Source organism: Oncorhynchus mykiss, chromosome 13 (genome assembly GCF_057628025.1).
Source record: "Oncorhynchus mykiss isolate SJ-2025 chromosome 13, ASM5762802v1, whole genome shotgun sequence".
NCBI lineage: Eukaryota > Metazoa > Chordata > Actinopteri > Salmoniformes > Salmonidae > Oncorhynchus > Oncorhynchus mykiss.
In genome coordinates, this window is record NC_143034.1 from 1,332,894 (window position 1) to 1,346,530 (window position 13,637).

At 39.6% G+C, this 13,637-nt stretch overlaps 16 non-coding genes across 16 annotated transcripts; all 16 read right to left on the reverse strand.

The window, feature by feature from the left end:
* Positions 1–650: 650 nt before the first annotated feature.
* Positions 651–723, reverse strand: trnam-cau (transfer RNA methionine (anticodon CAU)). The gene has a single exon. It is a non-coding gene; the product is annotated as a tRNA-Met (tRNA).
* A 265-nt stretch (positions 724–988) lies between these two features.
* Positions 989–1,061, reverse strand: trnam-cau (transfer RNA methionine (anticodon CAU)). Its single transcript has one exon. It is a non-coding gene; the product is annotated as a tRNA-Met (tRNA).
* A 271-nt stretch (positions 1,062–1,332) lies between these two features.
* trnam-cau (transfer RNA methionine (anticodon CAU)) lies at positions 1,333–1,405 on the reverse strand. Its single transcript has one exon. It is a non-coding gene; the product is annotated as a tRNA-Met (tRNA).
* Positions 1,406–1,671: 266 nt separating this feature from the next.
* On the reverse strand, positions 1,672–1,744 carry trnam-cau (transfer RNA methionine (anticodon CAU)). The gene has a single exon. It is a non-coding gene; the product is annotated as a tRNA-Met (tRNA).
* Positions 1,745–2,022: 278 nt separating this feature from the next.
* On the reverse strand, positions 2,023–2,095 carry trnam-cau (transfer RNA methionine (anticodon CAU)). Its single transcript has one exon. It is a non-coding gene; the product is annotated as a tRNA-Met (tRNA).
* Positions 2,096–2,377: 282 nt separating this feature from the next.
* trnam-cau (transfer RNA methionine (anticodon CAU)) lies at positions 2,378–2,450 on the reverse strand. Its single transcript has one exon. It is a non-coding gene; the product is annotated as a tRNA-Met (tRNA).
* A 470-nt stretch (positions 2,451–2,920) lies between these two features.
* Positions 2,921–2,993, reverse strand: trnam-cau (transfer RNA methionine (anticodon CAU)). Its single transcript has one exon. It is a non-coding gene; the product is annotated as a tRNA-Met (tRNA).
* A 279-nt stretch (positions 2,994–3,272) lies between these two features.
* Positions 3,273–3,345, reverse strand: trnam-cau (transfer RNA methionine (anticodon CAU)). Its single transcript has one exon. It is a non-coding gene; the product is annotated as a tRNA-Met (tRNA).
* Positions 3,346–3,616: 271 nt separating this feature from the next.
* trnam-cau (transfer RNA methionine (anticodon CAU)) lies at positions 3,617–3,689 on the reverse strand. Its single transcript has one exon. It is a non-coding gene; the product is annotated as a tRNA-Met (tRNA).
* A 267-nt stretch (positions 3,690–3,956) lies between these two features.
* On the reverse strand, positions 3,957–4,029 carry trnam-cau (transfer RNA methionine (anticodon CAU)). The gene has a single exon. It is a non-coding gene; the product is annotated as a tRNA-Met (tRNA).
* Positions 4,030–4,311: 282 nt separating this feature from the next.
* Positions 4,312–4,384, reverse strand: trnam-cau (transfer RNA methionine (anticodon CAU)). Its single transcript has one exon. It is a non-coding gene; the product is annotated as a tRNA-Met (tRNA).
* A 7,709-nt stretch (positions 4,385–12,093) lies between these two features.
* Positions 12,094–12,166, reverse strand: trnam-cau (transfer RNA methionine (anticodon CAU)). The gene has a single exon. It is a non-coding gene; the product is annotated as a tRNA-Met (tRNA).
* Positions 12,167–12,440: 274 nt separating this feature from the next.
* Positions 12,441–12,513, reverse strand: trnam-cau (transfer RNA methionine (anticodon CAU)). Its single transcript has one exon. It is a non-coding gene; the product is annotated as a tRNA-Met (tRNA).
* Positions 12,514–12,795: 282 nt separating this feature from the next.
* Positions 12,796–12,868, reverse strand: trnam-cau (transfer RNA methionine (anticodon CAU)). Its single transcript has one exon. It is a non-coding gene; the product is annotated as a tRNA-Met (tRNA).
* A 278-nt stretch (positions 12,869–13,146) lies between these two features.
* Positions 13,147–13,219, reverse strand: trnam-cau (transfer RNA methionine (anticodon CAU)). The gene has a single exon. It is a non-coding gene; the product is annotated as a tRNA-Met (tRNA).
* A 271-nt stretch (positions 13,220–13,490) lies between these two features.
* On the reverse strand, positions 13,491–13,563 carry trnam-cau (transfer RNA methionine (anticodon CAU)). The gene has a single exon. It is a non-coding gene; the product is annotated as a tRNA-Met (tRNA).
* Between the last annotated feature and the right edge of the window lie 74 nt (positions 13,564–13,637).

Genomic DNA, 13,637 nt, shown 5'->3' on the forward strand with positions numbered 1-13,637 from the left:
CTGCTGCCAACACACTGACACTGACTCAACTCCAGCCACTTTAATAATGGGAATTGATGGGAAATGATGTAAATATATCACTAGCCACTTTAAACAATGCTACCTTATATAATGTTACTTACCCTACATTATTCATCTCATATGCATACGTATATACTGTACTCTATATCATCGACTGTATCCTTATGTAATACATGTATCACTAGCCACTTTAAACTATGCCACTTTGTTTACATACTCATCTCATTTGTACATACTGTACTCGATACCATCTACTGTATCTTGCCTATGCTGCTCTGTACCATCACTCATTCATATATCCTTATGTACATATTCTTTATCCCCTTACACTGTGTACAAGACAGTAGTTTTGGAATTGTTAGTTAGATTACTTGTTGGTTATTACTGCATTGTCGGAACTAGAAGCACAAGCATTTCGCTACACTCGCATTAACATCTGCTAACCATGTGTATGTGACAAATAAAATTTGATTTGATTTGATTTGATTTGATTTGAAGTAATACATATCGATATGGACCTTAAGATGTGGTATCCACCTTGACAAAAGTATGTATTGTGTGAAAGTCCAGAACGACAGTGAATTCATTTTCACTTCATCTTCAGCCAACACTCTTTTTAAAAGCTTTGCTGCCCCGTGTGAGGATCGAACTCACGACCTTCAGATTATGAGACTGACGCGCTACCTACTGCGCTAACGAGGCCCTTCTTACAAAAGTGTCCAAAAATAAGAAAAAAAAATATCGATACCGAACATCAAATTTTTGAAACCACCGTGCCAAAATATATGTATGGTCTGAAATTCTACAACCCCTGAGACAAAAAGATTGATTTCATTCTAAAGTAATACATATCGATATGGACCTTAAGATGTGGTATCGCCCTTGACAAAAGTATGTATTGTGTGAAAGTCCAGAACGACAGAGAATTAATTTTCACTTCAGCCAACACTCTTTTTAAAAGCTTTGCTGCCCCGTGTGAGGATCGAACTCACGACCTTCAGATTATGAGACTGACGCGCTACCTACTGCGCTAACGAGGCCCTTCTTGCAAAAATGTCCAAAAATAAGAAAAAAAAATATTGATACCGAACATCACATTTTTGAAACCACCGTGCCAAAATATATGTATGGTCTGAAATTCTACAACCCCTGAGACAAAAAGATTGATTTCATTCTAAAGTAATACATATCGATATGGACCTTAAGATGTGGTATCCACCTTGACAAAAGTATGTATTGTGTGAAAGTCCAGAACGACAGTGAATTCATTTTCACTTCATCTTCAGCCAACACTCTTTTTAAAAGCTTTGCTGCCCCGTGTGAGGATCGAACTCACGACCTTCAGATTATGAGACTGACGCGCTACCTACTGCGCTAACGAGGCCCTTCTTTCAAAAGTGTCCAAAAATAAGAAAAAAAAATATTGATACCGAACATCAAATTTTTGAAACCACCTTGCCAAAATATATGTATGGTCTGAAATTCTACAACCCCTGAGACAAAAAGATTGATTTCATTCTAAAGTAATACATATCGATATGGACCTTAAGATGTGGTATCCACCTTGACAAAAGTATGTATTGTGTGAAAGTCCAGAACGACAGTGAATTCATTTTCACCTTCAGCCAACACTCTTTTTAAAAGCTTTGCTGCCCCGTGTGAGGATCGAACTCACGACCTTCAGATTATGAGACTGACGCGCTACCTACTGCGCTAACGAGGACCTTCTTTCAAAAGTGTCCAAAAATAAGAAAAAAAAATATTGATACCGAACATCAAATTTTGACACTGATGTTGAAACCACCGTGCCAAAATATATGTATGGTCTGAAATTCTACAACCCCTGAGACAAAAAGATTGATTTCATTCTAAAGTAATACATATCGATATGGACCTTAAGATGTGGTATCCACCTTGACAAAAGTATGTATTGTGTGAAAGTCCAGAACGACAGAGAATTAATTTTCACTTCATCCAACACTGTCTTTTTAAAAGATTTGCTGCCCCGTGTGAGGATCGAACTCACGACCTTCAGATTATGAGACTGACGCGCTACCTACTGCGCTAACGAGGCCCTTCATGTAAAAATGTCCAAGAAGAAGAAAAAAAAATATTGATACCGAACATCAAATTTTGACACTGATGTTGGAACCACCGTTCCAAAATATATGTATGGTCTGAAATTCTACAACCCCTGAGACAAAAAGATTGATTTCATTCTAAAGTAATACATATCGATATGCACCTTAAGATGTGGTATCCACCTTGACAAAAGTATGTATTGTGTGAAAGTCCAGAACGACAGTGAATTAATTTTCACTTCATCTTCAGCCAACACTCTTTTTAAAAGCTTTGCTGCCCCGTGTGAGGATCGAACTCACGACCTTCAGATTATGAGACTGACGCGCTACCTACTGCGCTAACGAGGCCCTTCTTGTAAAAATGTCCAAAAAGAAGAAAAAAAAATATTGATACCGAACATCAAATTTTTGAAACCACCGTGCCAAAATATATGTATGGTCTGAAATTCTACAACCCCTGAGACAAAAAGATTGATTTCATTCTAAAGTAATACATATCGATATGGACCTTAAGATGTGGTATCCACCTTGACAAAAGTATGTATTGTGTGAAAGTCCAGAACGACAGAGAATTAATTGTCACTTCATCCAACACTGTCTTTTTTTTTAAACCACCGTGCCAAAATATATGTATGGTCTGAAATTCTACAACCCCTGAGACAAAAAGATTGATTTCATTCTAAAGTAATACATATCGATATGGACCTTAAGATGTGGTATCCACCTTGACAAAAGTATGTATTGTGTGAAAGTCCAGAACGACAGAGAATTCATTTTCACTTCATCTTCAGCCAACACTGTCTTTCTAAAAGCTTTGCTGCCCCGTGTGAGGATCGAACTCACGACCTTCAGATTATGAGACTGACGCGCTACCTACTGCGCTAACAAGGCCCTTCTTGTAAAAATGTCCAAAAAGAAGAAAAAAAAAATATTGATACCGAACATCAAATTTTGACACTGATGTTGAAACCACCGTGACAAAATATATGTATGGTCTGAAATTCTACAACCCCTGAGACAAAAAGATTGATTTCATTCTAAAGTAATACATATCGATATGGACCTTAAGATGTGGTATCCACCTTGACAAAAGTATGTATTGTGTGAAAGTCCAGAACGACAGAAAATTAATTTTCACTTCAGCCAACACTGTTTTTTTAAAAGCTTTGCTGCCCCGTGTGAGGATCGAACTCACGACCTTCAGATTATGAGACTGACGCGCTACCTACTGCGCTAACGAGGCCCTTCTTGCAAAAATGTCCAAAAAGAAGGAAAAAAAATATCGATACCGAACATCAAATTTTTTAAACCACCGTGCCAAAATATATGTATGGTCTGAAATTCTACAACCCCTGAGACAAAAAGATTGATTTCATTCTAAAGTAATACATATCGATATGGACCTTAAGATGTGGTATCCACCTTGACAAAAGTATGTATTGTGTGAAAGTCCAGAACGACAGTGAATTCATTTTCACTTCATCTTCAGCCAACACTCTTTTTAAAAGCTTTGCTGCCCCGTGTGAGGATCGAACTCACGACCTTCAGATTATGAGACTGACGCGCTACCTACTGCGCTAACAAGGACCTTCTTTCAAAAGTGTCCAAAAAGAAGAAAAAAAAATATTGATACCGAACATCAAATTTTTGAAACCACCGTGCCAAAATATATGTATGGTCTGAAATTCTACAACCCGTGAGACAAAAATATAGATTTCATTCTAAAGTAATACATATCGATATGGACCTTAAGATGAGGTATCCACCTTGACAAAAGTATGTATTGTGTGAAAGTCCAGAAAGACAGTGAATTCATTTTCACTTCAGCCAACACTGTCTTTTTAAAAGCTTTGCTGCCCCGTGTGAGGATCGAACTCACGACCTTCAGATTATGAGACTGACGCGCTACCTACTGCGCTAACGAGGCCCTACTTTCGAAAGTGTCCAAAAATAAGAAAAAAAAATATTGATACCGAACATCAAATTTTGACACTGATGTTGAAACCACCGTGCCAAAATATATGTATGGTCTGAAATTCTACAACCCCTGAGACAAAAAGATTGATTTCATTCTAAAGTAATACATATCGATATGGACCTTAAGATGTGGTATCCACCTTGACAAAAGTATGTATTGTGTGAAAGTCCAGAACGACAACGAATTGATTTTCACTTCATCTTCAGCCAACACTCTTTTTAAAAGCTTTGCTGCCCCGTGTGAGGATCGAACTCACGACCTTCAGATTATGAGACTGACGCGCTACCTACTGCGCTAACGAGGCCCTTCTTGCAAAAATGTCCAAAAAGAAGGAAAAAAGATATCGATACCGAACATCAAATTTTTTAAACCACCGTGCCAAAATATATGTATGGTCTGAAATTCTACAACCCCTGAGACAAAAAGATAGATTTCATACCTTAAGGGAACATTTCGGCATTTCGTGTATGATCAGTGAGAAAGTCCATATTGCAAATGTACAGTCCCTTACCCGACGTCCGAAATCGTTTGTAAAATTCGCGGTCGGCGTCGGGACGTGCGGTAGGGCCGGACCTACCGGGAAGTCCTCGAATGAACTTTGTCGGACTTTCGGTTTCCGTTTTTAAAAAAAAACAAGTTTCGGACCGTTTTTCCGCCGTCCCGGACACTCCCACCAGATGGCATACGGAGTCATATGGCAATTTGGCAAAACATCACGAATCGCGACGGGGCCTTATCTCAAAAACTGAAAATATTTCGAAGCCGAAACTTGGTGAGCGTAGGGTTGGCGTAACGGGCAGTTGGCCCCGAACGGGATGGCGTCTAGGCCTCGACGGTTTTTGAGCTACGGCCATTTTTCTGGGATTAAAGGCTTAAAATGGAAGTAGAGAAATTATTTTTCCACTTCGGGTCAAAGCCAAGGAGCCTCCGGTGTCAATAAAAAAAGAACCAGCCATTTATCTATCGTCATTTAAGAGAAACGGAACAATGACAAATTGGTGATGGTCACAAATAGGCGTTTTTTTTTTCAACGGTTACAGATCCAGTTGCAGGGTGTTCATACGAATCTTTTTAAAGTGTGCTGCGGAGCTCTGCGAGATTTCTGTGATTTTCTATGATTTTCTGAAATAACACAATAACCGACCATTAGAAAAGTAGGCCCAAAATGAAGCCTGCCCCACAATGTAATTTGCTTTTGAGTGACAGTGAGAGAACCGTTAGGGTGAGAAGAAAAATTCCACCACATGAATGTTCCTAAGGTCCTCCCGATCTCAACAAGCCTAACCTTGCCCGTGTGGCATTAACCCTTAACAGTAAAACAGTGTTTTTTGATCTCACAGATTACAGTGTCATCTCTCCCCATAGGAATACATTGCCTGCACCCCTAATTTCAACCTGAGGCCTATGTGGGTTATGAATGCCGTATGAACCTGTCTTCGGTACCAGTCCATCAGGCCACTATGAGGTCTACCTGTGTCGATTCTAAGCTTCCTGGACCAACCGGAAGTGGTTAAAATGCCCCTAAAAGTGTTTACCCATACACTGCATGCAGTTTGATAGACATAGTGCATTCAACCCTGTGTAGATCAGTCAATTCTTAACGTAAGGACTTAAAACTCAGGATTCTGTAACAGCATACCCCAATGAGGATATGTGTTGATTTATAACTTCCTGTGCCAACCGGAAGTGCCATAATTGGTGTCTCAGGGGCTGTTTCGAAGGGTTAAAAAAGTCAGATCTGTCCAAAACTTCATATATGTGATTAGGCAACCCCCATGAACTGTAAATCAGTCATTTTTCCCAAAAAAAATCAAAGGAAAAAAAAAATCGCACTAAAACAAAACTTGGATGGAGGGACGTATTGGGGTGCATAGAGACAGACAGTGGCCGCAATAGTTAGCTTTGTTGGAGCTAAAAAAGAACGGTCGGACCTAGAGTTCCGAAACTTTAGAAACCTGTTCTAGACCTCCGGGCCATGGTGCGTGGCGAGTTACGTGGCTCTAGACGGTTCTCGGACCGAGAAACAGCCTCGTACATTTGAAATAACTTCAATTCATTTTTGCATCACGAAAATGACGACATTTAGAAATGTCCCAGAGTCGCAAGACTAGGTGCATTGCGAACGTCTCGGCCCATATAGACAGACCCCAACGTTTCTGTCCGATAGCTCATTCAAGGACCCCGTAGCAAGTCATGGAAAATAGTGGATTTTCAGCACCAATTAGGGTTTTTCTCGGACACCAAATGACCTATCGAGCCGAAACTCGGGATTCGGGGTCGCCTCACATAGGACTTCACATAATGTCCGAACTGGACCCGCAGCTAGAACGTAACTATGTGTTTTACCTTTTTATTATGTTTTCAACTGAAGGCGCTGTGAATTATGGGCCTGCTCTGACATATGTGATAGTTGGCTACTAAATGAGTAGGAAAAAGTGGGTTTGGTGTCAATTGATATCCATTATGTGTCATAATGACATCTAATTGACTGATGGACACTGACTTGCTAGTTGACTTTTGTACATTTGCAATATGTTTAAACGGAGAGGGACCATCACCAAAATGGCATTCTGAAATCAACACAAAAAATGGCATCACCATAGTCTCCAGACTGTGCCGAGTTCAAGGAGACGCCCCGCTTGACCGTAGCTCGTTCTGAGTGCAGCAAACTTGAAAAAAAGAAGGCCCAAAATGAAGCCTGCACCACAATGTCATTTGATTTTGAGGGGCAGTGAGAGAACCGTTAGGGTGAGAAGCACAATTCCACCACATGAATGTTCCTAAGGTCCTCCCGATCTGAACAAGCCTAACCTTGACCGTGTGGCATTAACCCTTCACAGTAAAACAGGGTTTTTTGATCTCACAGATTACAGTGTCATCTCTCCCCATAGGAATACATAGCCTGCACCACAAAATTCAACCTGAAGACTATATGGGTTATGAATGCCGTATGAACCTGTCTTCGGTACCAGTCCATCAGGCCACTATGAGGTCTACCTGTGTCGAATCTAAGCTTCCTGGAGCCACCGGAAGTGGTTAAAATGCCCCTAAAAGTGTTTACCCATACACTGCCTGCAGTTTGATAGACATAGTGCATTCAACCCTGTGTAGATCAGTCAATTCTTAACGTAAAGACTTAAAACTCGGGATTCTGTAAGTGGCTATGTAAATCAAGACATGTGTTTACTTATAGCTTCCTGTGCCAACCGGAAGTGCCTTTAATTGGGTCACACTCTCTGTTTCGAAGGGTTAAAAAAGTCACATCTCTCCAAAACTTCATATGTGTGACTAGGTAACCCTTCTGAACTGTAAATCAGTCATTAATCCCAACAGATGTCAAAGAAAAGCTCCCTCACACACACACAGGAAGGATGGAGTGATAAAGTGCGGTGCTTAAAGACACAGAGAGCAGGAAATGGCATTACCATAATCCCTAGGCCGTACCGAGTTCAGCGAGATATCCCGCTTGACCGTAGCTCGCTCGGTCTAGGCGCAGCGAGCATTAGAATAGTAGGCCCAAAATGAAGCCTGCACCACAATGTCATTTGCTTTTGGGTGACAGTGAGAGAACCGTTAGAGTGAGAAGAAAAATTGCACCACATGAATGTTCCTAAGGTCCTCCCGATCTCAACAAGCCTAACCTTGACCGTGTGGCATTAACCCTTCACAGTAAAACAGGGTTTTTTGATCTCACAGATTACAGTGTCATCTCTCCCCATAGGAATACATAGCCTGCACCACAAAATTCAACCTGAAGCCTATATGGGTTATGAATGCCGTATGAACCTGTCTTCGGTACCAGTCCATCAGGCCACTATGAGGTCTACCTGTGTCGAATCTAAGCTTCCTGGAGCAACCGGAAGTGGTTAAAATGCCCCTAAAAGTGTTTACCCATACACTGCCTGCAGTTTGATAGACATAGTGCATTCAACCCTGTGTAGATCAGTCAATTCTTAACGTAAAGACTTAAAACTCGGGATTCTGTAAGTGGCTATGTAAATCAAGACATGTGTTTACTTATAGCTTCCTGTGCCAACCGGAAGTGCCTTTAATTGGGTCACACTCTCTGTTTCGAAGGGTTAAAAAAGTCACATCTCTCCAAAACTTCATATGTGTGACTAGGTAACCCTTCTGAACTGTAAATCAGTCATTAATCCCAACAGATGTCAAAGAAAAGCTCCCTCACACACACACACACACACAGGAAGGATGGAGTGATAAAGTGCGGTGCTTAAAGACACAGAGAGCAGGAAATGGCATTACCATAATCCCTAGGCCGTACCGAGTTCAGCGAGATATCCCACTTGACCGTAGCTCGCTCGGTCTAGGCGCAGCGAGCATTAGAATAGTAGGCCCAAAATGAAGCCTGCACCACAATGTCATTTGCTTTTGGGTGACAGTGAGAGAACCGTTAGAGTGAGAAGAAAAATTGCACCACATGAATGTTCCTAAGGTCCTCCCGATCTCAACAAGCCTAACCTTGACCGTGTGGCATTAACCCTTAACAGTAAAACAGTGTTTTTTGATCTCACAGATTACAGTGTCATCTCTCCCCATAGGAATACATTGCCTGCACCCCTAATTTCAACCTGAGGCCTATGTGGGTTATGAATGCCGTATTAACCTGTCTTCGGTAACTGTCCATCAGGCCACTATGAGGTCTACCTGTGTTGATTCTAAGCTTCCTGGACCAACCGGAAGTGGTTAAAATGCCCCTAAAAGTGTTTACCCATACACTGCATGCAGTTTGATAGACATAGTGCATTCAACCCTGTGTAGATCAGTCAATTCTTAACGTAAGGACTTAAAACTCAGGATTCTGTAACAGCATACCCCAATGAGGATATGTGTTGATTTATATGCCAACCGGAAGTGCCATAATTGGTGTCTCAGGGGCTGTTTCGAAGGGTTAAAAAAGTCTGATCTTTCCAAAACTTCATATGTGTGATTAGGCAACCCCCATGAACTGTAAATCAGTCATTTTTCCCAAAAAAAATCAAAGGAAAAAAAAATTGCACTAAAACACAACTTGGATGGAGGGACGTATTGGGGTGCGTAGAGACAGACAGTGGCTCCAATAGTTAGCTTTGTTGGAGCTAAAAAAGAACCGTCGGACCTAGAGTTCCGAAACTTTAGAAACCTGTTCTAGACCTCCCGTAGATGGTGCGTGGTGAGTTACGTGGCTCTAGAAGGTTCTCGGACCGAGAAACAGCCTCGTACATTTGAAATAACTTCAATTCATTTTTGCATCACGAAAATGACGACATTTAGAAATGTCCCAGAGTCGCAAGACTAGGTGCATTGCGAACGTCTCGGCCCATATAGACAGACCCCAACGTTTCTGTCCGATATCTCATTCAAGGACCCCGTAGCAAGTCATGGAAAATAGTGGATTTTCAGCACCAATTAGGGTTTTTCTCGGACACCAAATGACCTATCGAGCCGAAACTTGGGATTCGGGGTCGCCTCAGCTAGGCCAACACATAACATAAGAAATGGACCCGCAGCTAGAACGTAACTACGTGTTTTATGGTTTTTTTATGGTTTGTACCGAAGGCGTTGTGAATTTTGGGCCAGCTCTGAAGTATGTAATAGTTGGCTACTAAACGAGTTGGAAAAAGTGGGTTTGGTGTCAGTTTGTATCAGTTTGGTGGTCAGAATGATATCTAATTGACTGATGGACTCTTGTCCACTTGACTCTTGTACATTTGCAATATGATTCTATAGTGAAAAAACATCACCAAAAGCGACATTCTGAAATCAACCCAAACGAGCGATTGAGATGACCCAGAATCACTGCAAAGCCATCCCGAGTTCATCGGGCCAGTCAATTTCACATTCCTGCAGGATTTTTATAGCATGACAAATTCGTGATGGTACCTGCCCATTAAAACATATTGCAAATGCACAGTGACTTTGAAAAAGTAAGAAACAAAAAAAAATACATCTAAAAAATTTTGAGCATGACAAATTCGTGATGGTACCTGCCCATTGAAACATATTGCAAATGCACAGTGACTTTGAAAAAGTAAGGAAACATAAACAAATTCGATAAACAAATTCGTGATGGTACCTGCCCATTAAAACATATTCCAAATGCACAGTGACTTTGAAAAAGTAAGAAACAAAAAAAAATACATCTAAAAAAATTTGAGCATGACAAATTCGTGATGGTACCTGCCCATTGAAACATATTGCAAATGCACAGTGACTTTGAAAAAGTAAGAAACAAAAAAAAATACATCTAAAAAATTTTGAGCATGACAAATTCGTGATGGTACCTGCCCATTGAAACATATTGCAAATGCACAGTGACTTTGAAAAAGTAAGGAAACATAAACAAATTCGATAAACAAATTCGTGATGGTACCTGCCCATTAAAACATATTCCAAATGCACAGTGACTTTGAAAAAGTAAGAAACAAAAAAAAATACATCTAAAAAATTTTGAGCATGACAAATTCGTGATGGTACCTGCCCATTGAAACATATTGCAAATGCACAGTGACTTTGAAAAAGTAAGGAAACATAAACAAATTCGATAAACAAATTCGTGATGGTACCTGCCCATTAAAACATATTCCAAATGCACAGTGACTTTGAAAAAGTAAGAAACAAAAAAAAATACATCTAAAATTTTTTGAGCATGACAAATTCGTGATGGTACCTGCCCATTGAAACATATTGCAAATGCACAGTGACTTTGAAAAAGTAAGGAAACATAAACAAATTCGATAAACAAATTCGTGATGGTACCTGCCCATTAAAACATATTGCAAATGCACAGTGACTTTGAAAAAGTAAGGAAACATAAACAAAAAAACATCAACAATTTTTTTGGGTAACCAGTTGCATATTTTAGATCACAAGATGACAAAGGTATAGTTTGAGCAAAGTACAGCTTGAATTTATAGCATGACAAATTCGTGATGGTACCTGCCCATTAAAACATATTGCAAATGCACAGTGACTTTGAAAAAGTAAGGAAACATAAACAAAAAAACATCCCAACATTTTTTTTTGGGGTTACCAGTTGCATATTTTAGATCACCAGGTGCACATTTCAGGTCACCAGGTGCACATTTCAGATCACCAGGTGCACGGAGGAAAATATTTACTTTTGACTTTGACTTTTGACTTCCTATGACATCATATTGCAAATGGAGAAAACATATGCCTTATGCACAAGTAAAACAAAAAGAAATATGTAATACAAGTTGACCAAGGTATAGTTTGAGCAAAGTAAAGTTTGAATTTTGAGCATGACAAATTCGTGATGGTATCTGCCCATTAAAACATATTGCAAATGCACAGTGACTTTGAAAAAGTAAGGAAACATAAACAAAAAAAATCAAAAAAATGTTGTTGCACATTTTAGATCATCAGTTGCACGGAGGAAAATCGTTACTTTTGACTTTGACTTTTGACTTCCTATGAAATCATATTGCAAATGGAGAAAACATATGCCTTATGCACAAGTAAAAAAAATATGATAATAAAGCATGACTAAAGTATGTTGATAAAGTTCTTATACATGTGTTATTGACACAAAAATCGAAAGAATTTCGAAAAAAGGTCCAGAAAGCACTTTTTTAAGGGGTTTTAAGTTTTTTTTTTAAAATGTCATTTTTCAAAATTTGGCTTTTGGATGTTGACTTGGGTGCCATTTGCAATATGAAATGCCCCGGTGGAACGCACACGCCCCCTATTGGAATTTTGAAGTGTTACAATTGGCAATTGCCATATGGCATTTGCAATATACTTTGCATGAATCAACGCCAAATTGGGTGGTATTGGCCATCGTGTATATGGTTTGTCCAATGCCAATATCCCGCCATTTGTTTTTGTCCAAATCAGGGGGGTATTCCCTTACATTCTGAAGTAATACATATCGATATGGACCTTAAGATGTGGTATCCACCTTGACAAAAGTATGTATTGTGTGAAAGTCCAGAACAACAGTGAATTCATTTTCACTTCATCTTCAGCCAACACTCTTTTTAAAAGCTTTGCTGCCCCGTGTGAGGATCGAACTCACGACCTTCAGATTATGAGACTGACGGGCTACCTACTGCGCTAACGAGGCCCTTCTTGCAAAATTGTCCAAAAAGAAGAAAAAAAAAATATCGATACCGAACATCAAATTTTTGAAACCACCGTGCCAAAATATATGTATGGTCTGAAATTCTACAACCCCTGAGACAAAAAGATTGATTTCATTCTAAAGTAATACATATCGATATGGACCTTAAGATGTGGTATCCACCTTGACAAAAGTATGTATTGTGTGAAAGTCCAGAACGACAGAGAATTCATTTTCACTTCATCTTCAGCCAACACTGTCTTTCTAAAAGCTTTGCTGCCCCGTGTGAGGATCGAACTCACGACCTTCAGATTATGAGACTGACGCGCTACCTACTGCGCTAACGAGGCCCTTCATGCAAAAATGTCCAAAAAGAAGAAAAAAAAATATTGATACCGAACATCAAATTTTGACACTGATGTTGAAACCACCGTTCCAAAATATATGTATGGTCTGAAATTCTACAACCCCTGAGACAAAAAGATTGATTTCATTCTAAAGTAATACATATCGATATGGACCTTAAGATGTGGTATCCACCTTGACAAACTTATGTATTGTGTGAAAGTCCAGAACAACAGAGAATTCATTTTCACTTCATCTTCAGCCAACACTCTTTTTAAAAGCTTTGCTGCCCCGTGTGAGGATCGAACTCACGACCTTCAGATTATGAGACTGACGCGCTACCTACTGCGCTAACAAGGCCCTTCTTGCAAAAATGTCCAAAAAGAAGAAAATAAAATATTGATACCGAACATCAAATTTTTACACTGATGTTGAAACCACCGTTCCAAAATATATGTATGGTCTGAAATTCTACAACCCCTGAGACAAAAAGATTGATTTTATTCTAAAGTAATACATATCGATATGGACCTTAAGATGTGGTATCCACCTTGACAAAAGTATGTATTGTGTGAAAGTCCAGAACGACAGAAAATTAATTTTCACTTCAGCCAACACTGTTTTTTTAAAAGCTTTGCTGCCCCGTGTGAGGATCGAACTCACGACCTTCAGATTATGAGACTGACGCGCTACCTACTGCGCTAACAAGGCCCTTCTTGTAAAAATGTCCAAAAAGAAGGAAAAAAAATATCGATACCGAACATCAAATTTTTTAAACCACCGTGCCAAAATATATGTATGGTCTGAAATTCTACAACCCCTGAGACAAAAAGATTGATTTCATTCTAAAGTAATACATATCGATATGGACCTTAAGATGTGGTATCCACCTTGACAAAAGTATGTATTGTGTGAAAGTCCAGAACGACAATGAATTCATTTTCACTTCATCTTCAGCCAACACTCTTTTTAAAAGCTTTGCTGCCCCGTGTGAGGATCGAACTCACGACCTTCAGATTATGAGACTGACGCGCTACCTACTGCGCTAACAAGGCCCTTCTTTCAAAAGTGTCCAAAAATAAGAAAAAAAAATATTGATACCGAACATCAAATTTTGACACTGATGTTG